The sequence below is a fragment of the Piliocolobus tephrosceles genome, chromosome 12, assembly GCF_002776525.5.
Source record: "Piliocolobus tephrosceles isolate RC106 chromosome 12, ASM277652v3, whole genome shotgun sequence".
Classification (NCBI taxonomy): domain Eukaryota; kingdom Metazoa; phylum Chordata; class Mammalia; order Primates; family Cercopithecidae; genus Piliocolobus; species Piliocolobus tephrosceles.
Window position 1 is genome coordinate 117,657,616 of NC_045445.1, and position 11,847 is coordinate 117,669,462.

An 11,847-nucleotide genomic window follows, 5' to 3' on the forward strand; every position below is an offset into this window, starting at 1 on the left:
CCTTTGTCCCAGTTTTTCAATTATCTGTTGTCTAAACTGTACCTTGGGCAAGAACTGGTGGTTATCAATTTAAAATTGAACTTTGTAAAGAGTGTGTAAAAATTGCTGATCGAAGATACCAGCTGTGTTAGCAACATTAATATTTTGTCATGAAAATGAAGGAGCCTAACTTGATTTCTGCCTTAGACAGAAAGGCCACTTCAGAGTAACTGATATCATAGCCAGATCTTACAAAACCAAGCAGATACATGGCAAAAGGTGGCTGATTTTTGTCATTGTCATCTATCAGGATTCCATTTTCTGTAATATGGGGCGATATTTTATGATGGATTGAGAATTCAGGTCTTCATACAGATCTTGTGCTGTATCCCTACTTAATTTCTAGGTTGTCCTGTATAGGGGGTAAGGCTGCCAACCACTGAGACTGAGGTGGGTAGCACATTTGAACCATGGGGAGGTCAATGACCTGTGGTGATGTGACGTCACTCTGAGCCTCAGTTTCCTCATCTATAAAATAAGAATGGCAGCAGCTACTACACAAGTTTGTTATGAGGATTATGTAAATAAGATATGTAAGTATGTATGTAAAGTTTTGGGTACGAAAGTAGGTGCTCAATAAACACGAATCTTCTTCCCCATCTACCTTTTCTGATGTATCATTTCTCATAGTGCTTTTTCTTGCATAACATTATGTTTTCTAATTATTTTTCCTGCTGAAATTAAAGCCAATATGTTTCATTTTAATATTCAGCAACTTTATATATATCCTGGAAATTTTGATCAATGTAATTTTCATTTGAATCACATAAATTTGCTCATGAGTTACTCTTTTAGCATTCTTGTATAGAGAATAGAGTCAGAATTATTTGGTTTACAGCCTATTTGTGCTACTTACTAGTTGTGTGATTTCGAACAAGTCACTTAACTTTTCTGTTCCCATATGGGTAAAAACTGTCTCATCTTCATACAGTTCATTGTGAGGTTATATGAGTCAACACTAAAGAATATAACACATGTATATAACACATATATATTTTTTAGAACAGTGTCTGGCATACAGTAAGCTCTCAGTAAATATCAGCTATTATTTTTATAGTAGTTAATAAGAAAACCTAAGTCTAAAATTTTCACCCTCATATGGATGGTGTTATGAACTGAATGTTTTTATCTCCTCCAAATTCCTATGTTGAAATCTTAATTCCCAATATAATGGTATTAGGTGGTGGGGCCTTTGAAAGAGGATTAGGTCATGAGGGCAGAACCCTTATAAATGGGATCACTGCCCTTATAAAAAGATATGAGAAAGCTTCCTTCCTCTGTTACTACTCTTGCCATATGAGAATATGATGAAAAGATGGTTATCTGCAAACCAGGAATTGGGCCCTTATCAGATACCAGATCTGCTAGTACCTTGATCTTGGACTGTCCAAGAAATAAGTGTTTGTTGTTTAATCACCCCATCTATGGTAATTTGTTATGGCAACTTGAACTAAAGCAGATGCTTTTGTTTCTCATATATTAGTAAATTTTCCAGGTATCTAAATAATTTAGTGTCAAGAAGTCATCATCAAATTGGGTTATTTGAGGATAGCTTAATAAATAAATATATAAACAAATGGTCAAAGTATAAAATCACAGAGGATTGGCATACCCCAGGGTGGTAAGTACTAAATGTTCTTATCACCTCAGGGCTTAAGGTAATAAGGAGGAGGGAAATGTTATTGGGAGGTGGAGTCAGAGAAGGCAGTGTGGAGGGGATAGAAGGGTAGTAGAAGCTGCAACTGTTGATGGAGGAAAGCAGCCAACATTAGGTGACTATGCAGAAAGGGAGCTGGGGTACTGAATACTGTAGCCTCAACTCCCTCCCACCTAACCTGCCAGTGCTCCTAGTGGTCAAATGGAGCCTATAACTACCAAAGCCCACTGGTGCAGCCCAACTAGGGTAGCCTTCTAGCACACAGCAAGGGTGGGTGAGAGGGACAAATGAGCAGTTACCATGCTAATTCTTCAACTTAAAATTCTGACAGTTTCATAAAGTTATATCTAATTCTTTAGCAATAAGCCTTTTTTTTTTTAGAAAGAAAAATCTTTCATATAAGACCAATATCTATTAAAATGGGTGATATGTCTATGAGCTATACATGTGTAGGACTCGTGTTAACTTTAGGATTTATACTGGGGCCCATATGTCTCTGAAATGAAGAAATCAGGTTTGTTGGAAAAAATGCTATTTTAAACCATAGTCAATAATCTTCTAAATAGTTGTGCTTGGCTGTAAGAAAGATAAGGTTTCAAGAGTTTGGATGGGCTCAGCCCATTCCATCTCCAAAAATGTAAAGACTCCATATTTATGTCCTATCATCAGGTGGATCAGTTGCATCATCTGTATAGATGAAGACGTGTGAAATATGCAAAAAGATAAATGTAAAATTTGGTCTTTTTTTTGTTTGTTTGTTTGAGACGGAGTCTCGCTCTGTCGCCCAGGCTGGAGTGCAGTGGCGCGATCTGGGCTCACTGCAAGCTCCGCCTCCCGGGACTACAGGCGCCCGCCACTTCCCCCGGCTATTTTTTTGTATTTTTTTTTAGTAGAGACGGGGTTTCACCGTGTTAGCCAGGATGGTCTCGATCTCCTGACCTCGCGATCCGCCCGTCTCGGCATCCCAGAGTGCCGGGATTACAGGCTTCAGCCACCGCGCCCGGCCAAAATTTGATCTTTGAAAACTCGGATATGTTTCTAACATCATATACAGCAAAGAAGTCCTTTTTTTTTTTTTTTAATTCTGTTGCTTCCTGCTCACAAAGACATCCTACCTTGCTTCCTGTATACATGCTTTTGAACTGAAAAGCCTTGATCATCATTTCAAAATTCAGCATTTCATTTTGCATTAACAGGCTTTAGCACAAACTCATTTCCCATTAGGGACAGCCTTGATAGGTCCTTCCCTCTCTTCTGCTAACACAGATTATCCAGTGGGTTCCTAAATTTCAGTTCACTGACAACCCTCTTTCCCAGCATGGCCCCTTTACTTCTTGCAATTGTACCAAGAGGGAGCAAGATGGCGTCCCTGTTTTTATTGCTGCATTTCTTTTGGATCTCAAGTTCAGCTTGTACATTTAATAAGAAAATTTGCTCTCACCCACTCTAACTTTCAGTCATCCCCAGATCTACACTATTATTTTCTAAACTCTATGGAATCAATTAAAAATATTACTCAGCTTTCCTTTCTTCATATCTCTGACACAATAATGGAACCCAGCACCTATAAAGTTCCATTAAAAGTGTATAAATTCCTCCCTAGCTCCTACTAAAAAACATTTCCCATGTTTCTCTTTATCTAGCAGATTATTGTTGTCGTTTTTATACCAGACTGTTGGAAGTTTAATGTTAAGTGCTTCATTAATAATGTTTATGCTTTAGAAAAATTTGAAACAGATAAATCTTGACAGTGAACAGAACCTATTTATTTTATTCTTTGTGTTTAACATCACAAGGAACAGTTTAAAAACAGTTTTATTTGTACTTCAAGATATAAAAAGCAGTATTGTACAAACCACAGCCACAGAAATAGAACTAATTACTGGAAAGATAATAATGGTTTTACAATTTGAAACTAAATGTTTGCTTCTATCAGTAATAAAAGGATAAAAATTGCTACATTAAAAGAAGAGAAAAAAGAAAAAAACGTATATATTTTCCTGGAATGATAGGGCACGCTCATGAGTTGTTAACAAAAGAGTTTGTACAGAAAAATAATTAAAATAGAAAAGTTCTAGCTTTACTTTCTTTGAAATGAATTTGCGACTCTCATTTTGGCAATATTTGCCAGTAATTCAGTTTCCACTGGAAAATAACCTTGACTTAGTTTTCTATTCAGTTTGGTACTCTGCACATTATTTTTCTAACTCACTCATATAAAAGTGGAAATAGAGTTTCTTTTGACATTCCCAACAGCTCTCTTTCTCCAAATCCTTACTACTCACTAGTTATATAACCTCCAGCAAGTTTCTTAACCTCTCTGTGCCCCAATTTCTTCATCCATAAAATGGGGATAATAACAGCATACAGCTTGTAGGATTTGTGGCCAGGACTAAATGCATCATTACACACTCACAGTCTCTGACAAACAGGAAGATCCCTAGGATGTTATTATTTTATATTTATATTCCACCAAGCACATATTCATGCTACTCTGCATTTCTTTTTTCATGCAATGCTTCCATTATTTTTCCTAAAGAGCCAGTTTATGGCAATGATTCAGCAAACGTTTTTGATTGTCCACTGTGTACCTGATACTGGGTACTTTGATCCCTTGAATCAAAGCACCAGATGTAACCTTGAATCTGGTACAGAACTTAAATGACACCAGATCAGCCTTATTTCAAGTTAAAAGAAAAATTTCTGCAACATCTCTGAGAGTTGGCCACACTGTCTCCTTAAACACTTTTAGTGAGGGCAGCTCACCCTTTACACTTGGAGAGCCATTTTATATGTGTTTAATTGTCAGGCCTTCTGCTGAGCAAACATCTGTCTCCCTGTAACTTTGTAGCAGCTGGTTCTAGGAAGCTGCTGGAACATCACAGCCTGCTTGTTCTTTCTCCCACCTGACATACCTCTTCAGATTTTAAACACCAGTGTTATGTTTCTCCAGGTTTCTTTGCTTCGGGATAAATATTTGTAGTTTTCTCAAGTAACATTTTTTTTTTTTTTTTTTTTTTTTTTAAAGACAGAGTTTCACTCTTGTTGCCCAGGCTGGAGTATAATGGCGTGATCTTGGCTCACCGCAACCTCTGCCTCCCAGGTTGAAGAGATTCTCCTGCCTCAGCTTCCTGAGTAGCTGGGATTACAGCATGCACTACCACACCTGGCTAATTTTGTACTTTAGTATTAAAGTAAAAAAGTAGAGATGGGGTTTCACCACGTTGATCAGGCTGGTCTCGAACTCCCAACATCAGGCGATCTGCTCACCTTGGCCTCCCAGAGTACTGGGATTACAGGTGTGAGCCATCGCACCCAGCCGAGAAACTTTTTAATTTGTCAAAGTTCTTTACATAGAGGATCTAGAAGTGCAAAAAAATAGTTGAGATATGTTCTTACCAGTGCTATTAGACTACATGATTTGATGATACTATATACCTGTGCAAGTAGGCTAAAAATTGCATTCTTATGTTTTCATTGGACATTTTATATTGTGGGCTCCAATTAATCTTGTGATTATCTCAAACTTCACATCTTTTCCCAGTGATTTGAGGTCCAGTGTGGCCCTTCATTCTAATCTTTGTATTATTTACTTATTTGTTTTTTGAGACAGGGTGTCATTCTGTCACCCAGGCAGGAGTGCAGTGTTGTAATCACGGCTCACTGCAGCCTCGACCTCCTGGACTCAAGGGATCCTCCTTCCTCAGTCTCCTGAGTAGCTGGGACTACAGGTGAGCGCCACCACATCCGGCTACTTTTGGTATTTTTCGTAGCGACAGGATTTTGCCATGTTGCCCAAGCTGATTTCGAACTCCTGGGCTTAAGCAACTCACCTGGCTCGGCCTTCCAAAGTGCTGGGATTACAGGCGTGAGCCACCATGCCTGGCCTAAACTTTTTTAAATGAAATTTTAGTACCCAAATGTAAGATTGACTAATTATCCTCTTAAAATGTTACATTCTTATTCCAACTCTATTTTGGATTTTAATGATACCATCCAATGCATTACTTTCAAACATTATGGCATCTGAAAATTTGAATAACATGCCCTTGATATGTACTTGATGTGGATAGCACATCACTAGAGTCCTCACTGTGCTAGAAGTCAGTATACTAATCATGCGTCAATAGTAGTTTGGAAGACTTTAAGTGTCCATAATTGATAAAAAAAAAAAAAGATAAACAGACCATCACTATTTAATTTTTAAACTGATATTACTGAGTGCTTGGTTGTATCAAGAACTGTGCCAGGTAAAGTACATTATTGCTGTAACACACCCCATTTTGTTCACACTTTCTATATCCATGCTCTTGTGTATTCTAAGTCTGGGCATGGAGATACAACTTGCTTTGGCCAACAGGTTAATAGCAAATGTCATACAAGCAGAAGCTTGAAACACATTTGTGCATTAGGGCTTACTCTCTCTTGCCAGTCTTAGACGACTGACACCTCCATTATGTGAATAAGTCCATACTAGGCTGCTGCAGATAGGTGGCACTGTCACCCTTTCCACTCTAGCCAACAGTCCAGCACCAACTGACAGCACCCACCGCCAGGCATGGCAGTGAGGTCATCTTAGGTCAATTTGTCCCTAGCAAGCTCACCAGATGACTACAACTCTAAGAATGAGTCCAGATGAGACCAGCAGAAAAACTACTCAACTGAATGTAGCTCCAATTTTCAAATCATAGATATCATAAACCTAATAAATGATTGTTGCTTTAATCCACTAAGTTTCGGGGGGGCTTTTTAAACAGCAAACGCTTCAGTGGAGAACATATCAGACATAGTCCCTGACCTCATACATTTTTTTCTAATAAGATTCTTAATGGATGTGGTAAGTTTTTCAATTTTCCATCCCTGCTCATATCCATTCCCTCTTCTTTGACACTTTTTAGTCATTCTCACAAGATACAGAGAGCATTCTTTTTTTTTTTTTTTCTTTTTTTTGAGACAGAGTCTCACTCTTGTCACCCAGGCTGGAGTGCAGTAGAGCGATGTTGGCTCACTGCAGCCTCCACCTCCCACCTCCCGGGTTCAAGCGATTTTCCTGCCTCAGCCTCCCCAGTAGCTTGGAGTATAGGCGCCCGCCACCATGCCTGGCTAATTTTTGTACTTTTAGTAGAGATGGCGTTTTGTCATGTTGGCCAGGCTGGTCTTGAACTCCTGACCTCAGGTGATCTGCCCGCCTCGGCCTCCCAAAGTGCTGAGATTACAGGCGTGAGCCACTGCGAGCATTCTTTCTGGGCTTGGCCATTTCACTTGTCTTGGCCCATGAAATGTGGGGAGAAGTGACAGTATGCCAGTTTTGAGTTGAATTCTTAAGACTCACCATGTGTACCTGCTCACTGTCTTGTGCTTCTGCACCATAAGAAAAAGATGAAAGAGATATAGAGCTCACCTGGATGCAATGTGAGTCGTGGCACCAAGCCCATCTGAGGCCATCCCAGATCGGTCAGCCCTCAGCCAAACTGCAGATGTGAGAACAAGGAGAAATCATTGCCGTTTTATGCTGCCCAGTGTCAGGGTGGTTTGCTTTGCTGCATTTTTATGTTGATATCTAACTGACAAAGTGGAGACGGTTAAAGATACTGCTATGTCAACAGGATCCTTTAAAGTAACAAAGTCACGGATCATAGTAAACTAGTAAACTACTGGTTGAATTTGACATACTAATAAATTTTTCCATTGGGATAAACTAAAATAGTAGGTATCCAAATACTACTCAGATGGTTAGAAATCATGGGTCACCGCAACATCTGGGAAATGAGCAATAGCAGTGGCTTTTTAATTTCGCAGTTTTGTCATATTTCTAGGTCCTACAACTGGGAGCCACTGTTGCTACTATTACTATGATTCAAGGTTGTTCTTAGACACTTTCAGTACCAATCGTCTTGTCATCTTTCCCCTTTATTAAGCAAGTTACTTAACTGCTCTGTGTTTAAGTTTTCTCATCTGCAGAATGGTAGTAAAATAGTACCTACCATGTAGGGTTGCTGTAAGGATTAACGTCATGGGAGGTGACGATTAAGGTGTTAAGAGTTAGTGGATATAAACAAGATTTCCATTAGAGGTATTTATGCTTAGTAGGAGGTTTCTTAAACATCACAAGCCTTCAGTGCTCAAAGGAGTTAGGTTACAAGAATGGTCTGACGTGAAGTGTGGTTTATATTTTGGGACGGACAGCCTCCTTTCTATGCAAGTCATAGAAATGTGGATTGCTCCATGCAGCTCCAGCTGGTTTATAATGTCAGCCCTGCTGGTCCCCAAGAGCCAGTAAGAGAATGTTTTCATTTTAAATTTCTAATTCACCAAAGTCTGGTAATTTTGAAAAATCACAATAAACATGGATTCCTAGATGCTGCTGCAATATAAAATTGCTATATAAGTTTCTGTTTACTCCTCAGCTTCTGTAGCTAATTCTTTGGTGGACTGGCAACATGAAATTCATAGCCCAGGACCAGCCTGCTGACCACACTGTGAACAGGGCTGCAGTGAGGTATTTTGGAAGGGAGGGGTTGTCAGAGAAATGCTCTGTTTTGTTTCCTCCCCTGCCAATACCATAGCCACCTTATTGTCCCAGACAAGCAGAAAATTATAAGCGTGAAGGTATCATTGCTTAGAGGAGATCACTGTTACATATAATACTATTCAATAATGAGTAACAATGAAATGATGCAATCAACACCATCTTCTGCCAACCAATGTGTTTATCATGTTTTAGTATGGTAACACATGATGCGAGTTAACTAAATCATCAAATATATACTGAACATCTGCCATATGCCAGACACTATCCTAAAAGCTAGAGATACATCACTGTATCAAACAGACAAGCCTTACAGTAACCAAAACAGCATGGTACTGGTGCCAAAACAGATATAGAGAGCAATGGAACAGAACAGAGGCCTCAGAAATAACGTCACACATCTACAACCGTCTGATCTTTGACAAACCTGACACAAACCAGCAATGGGGAAAAGACTCCCTATTTCATAAATGGTGTTGGGAAAGCTGGTTAGCCATATGCAGAAAACTGAAACTAGACTCCTTCCTTATACCATATACAAAAATCAACTGAAGGTGGATTAAAGACTTAAACGTAAGACCTAAAACCACAAAAATCCTGGAAGAAAACCTAAGCAATACCATTCAGGACATAGACATGGGCAAAGACTTCATGTCTAAAACACCAAAAGCAATGGCAACAAAAGCCAAAATTGACAAATGGGACCTAATTAAACTAACGAGCTTCTGCACAGCAAAAGAAACTACCATCAGAGTGAACAGGCAACCTACAGAATGGGAGAAGATTTTTGCCATCTATCCATCTGAAAAAGGGCTAATATCCAGAATCTATAAAGAACTTAAACAAATTTATGAGAAACAAACAAACAACCCCATCAAAAATTAGACAAAGGATATGAACAGACACTTCTCAAAAGAAGACATTTATGCAGCCAACAGACATATGAAAAAATGCTCATCATCACTGGTCATTAGAGAAATGCAAATCAAAACCACAATGAGATACCATCTCATGCCAGTTAGAATGGTGATCATTCATAAGTCAGGAAACAACAGGTGCTGGAGAGGATGTGGAGAAATAGGAACACTTTTACACTCTTGGTGGAAGTGTAAATTAGTTCAACCATTGTGGAAGACAGTGTGGCAATTCCTCGAGGATCTAGAACTAGAAATACCATATGACCCAGCAATCCCATTACTGGGTATATACCCAAAGGATTAGAAATCATTCTACTATAAAGACACATGCACACACATGCTTATTGTGGCACTATTCACAATAGCAAAGACTTGGAACCAACCCAAATGCCCATCAATGACAGACAGGATAAAGAAAATGTGGCACATGTACACCACAGAATACTATGCAGCCACAAAAAAGGATGAGTTCATGTCCTTTGCAGGGACATGGATGAAGCTGGAAACCATCATTCTCAGCAAATTAACACAAGAACAGAAAACCAAACACCACATGTTCTCACAAGTGGGAGTTGAACAATGAGAACACATGGACACAGAGAGGGAAACATCACACACCGGGGCCTGTCGGGGTGGGGAGCTAGGGAGGGAGGGAGAGCATTAGGACAAATACCTAATGCAGGTGATGGGTTGATGGGTGCGGCAAACCACCATGGCACATGTATACCTATGTAACAAACCTGCACGTTCTGTACATGTATCCCTAGAACTTAAGGTAAAATTAAAAAAAAATTGAAAACAAAAAACAGACAAGCCTTGGCCCCTTATAAAGCTTATGTTGTAATAGAAAGTCCCCCAAATACAGAATCGGTTTTGAATGGACTCTGCATTTACTCCCTACTGCTGTTGGCATAAATACTTGATAAACTTCATTAACTTTAACATAATTAATTCTTGGCTTCTTCCTCTCATGACAATTTTTAAACTAGCTTGGATGATTTGTGTTTATTTCCTGAGCTGAGGATGTAATTTTAGAGTAGTCCTCATTTGCCCTTTGAGGAACAATTTTTTTAAAAAATTGAAAAGTTATATTGTGAAGGTGTCTCTGACCAATTCGTTCATTTATATTAACATGCCCAAGCAACTGACCAGGTATCATAAGGAAAAATGAAGACTAGAAAGAGAAGAAGGATTATTGATTTGCAGAAGTACATGTTTGAAACTGAAAAGTACCCAACAGGAAGTTCAGCCTACCATTTTTAACATGCAAACATTCACCACCATAATTATTTGTTAATATAAATCTACATTATGGATCCTGGAGAATAAATTTATAAAATGAATTATCCTAGGAGCTACTAGTGGGTAACAAATTGCAATGGAAATGGAAATGGCCTGCTTTCAACCATTAATCACCACAAACACCTTCATTCCAATCCCAGATCTGTCATTTACAAACAAATTGACCTGCTGGGTTTAAATGCTGTGTGACTTGGAGCAAGTTACTTAACTGCTCTGTGTTTAAGTTTTCTCATCTGCAGAATGGTAGTAAAATAGTACCTACCATGTAGGGTTGCTGTAAGGATTCACATGATATTCTATGTAAAGTGCTTAGCATAGTGCCTGGTACATGTTAAGATCTCAATTAGTATTTGCAATTATAAAAGGGAACTAGCCTGTTGTGTGGATTTCAGTTTTTGTATTTGATTTCCGAACATGTTGGGAAATAGCTATCAGCAATAAATTCCTTTGTTGGTTGTCCAGGTACCAAGTGAATCAGCTGACAATTTTCAGATTCCTGTGGAAATGCCTATTTGGGTCTCTTAATATAATTATTTCAACAGACATAAAAGCATTTTTTAAAACTCCACAGATTTCAGAATTGTACCAAATGTTAGTAACAGTCTTTTCAGGAGTTAACAAAATAAAGAGTGTTTCAAAGCACACAGTGGAAGATCAGCTGAATTCCAAGATGCAGTTTCTAAAGGTCATGGGTAATTGGTCAGAGCAAGCAGACTCCCTTGCTTGTTTCCATAGCAGAATGTTCTCTGAAGACATCTCTTCCTAACCTGTTCAGCTGTTTCCTGCCCCTTTACTGCTACTTTCTGCTACTTCAAACAAGAGTAAGCAGGGTCACCTTGATACCGAAATCTGTCAGCTGAAGAGTCTACGTTCTAGAAGAAACTGTTCCTTTGTTGGCATTGACTGAAATAACTTGATGAGCTTCTTTCTCTTTTTCAAAATGACACACAGTAAAGTCTCATTTCTGTAGAGACTGGAACTCTAAAAGGCCCACCTTCTGGAACACTGCTCTGAACACAATTGTACTTACGTTAATAAACATTTGCTAACTACCATTAGCTACACAGTTACAAATAAAACTGTAACATTGTTCCTCTAAACAGAAATATTTGGTAGAATAGCTAGTATGTAGAGTATCATAATGATATGATACCAACATTATCAATTTAAAAATAAGTGCATAATCTTTTTTGTTAACAGTAGGAAGTTTAGCAGTTTCTTTCTGTCCTTGACATTGTTTTTAAACTCTTTCTTTCTTTCTTTCCTTCTTTCCTTCTTTCTTTCTTTCTTTCTTTCTTTCTTTCTTTCTTTCTTTCTTTCTTTCTTTCTTTCTTTCTTTCTTTCTTCTTTCTCCTTCCTTCCTTCCTTCCTTCCTTCCTTCCTTCCTTCCTTCCTTCCTTCCT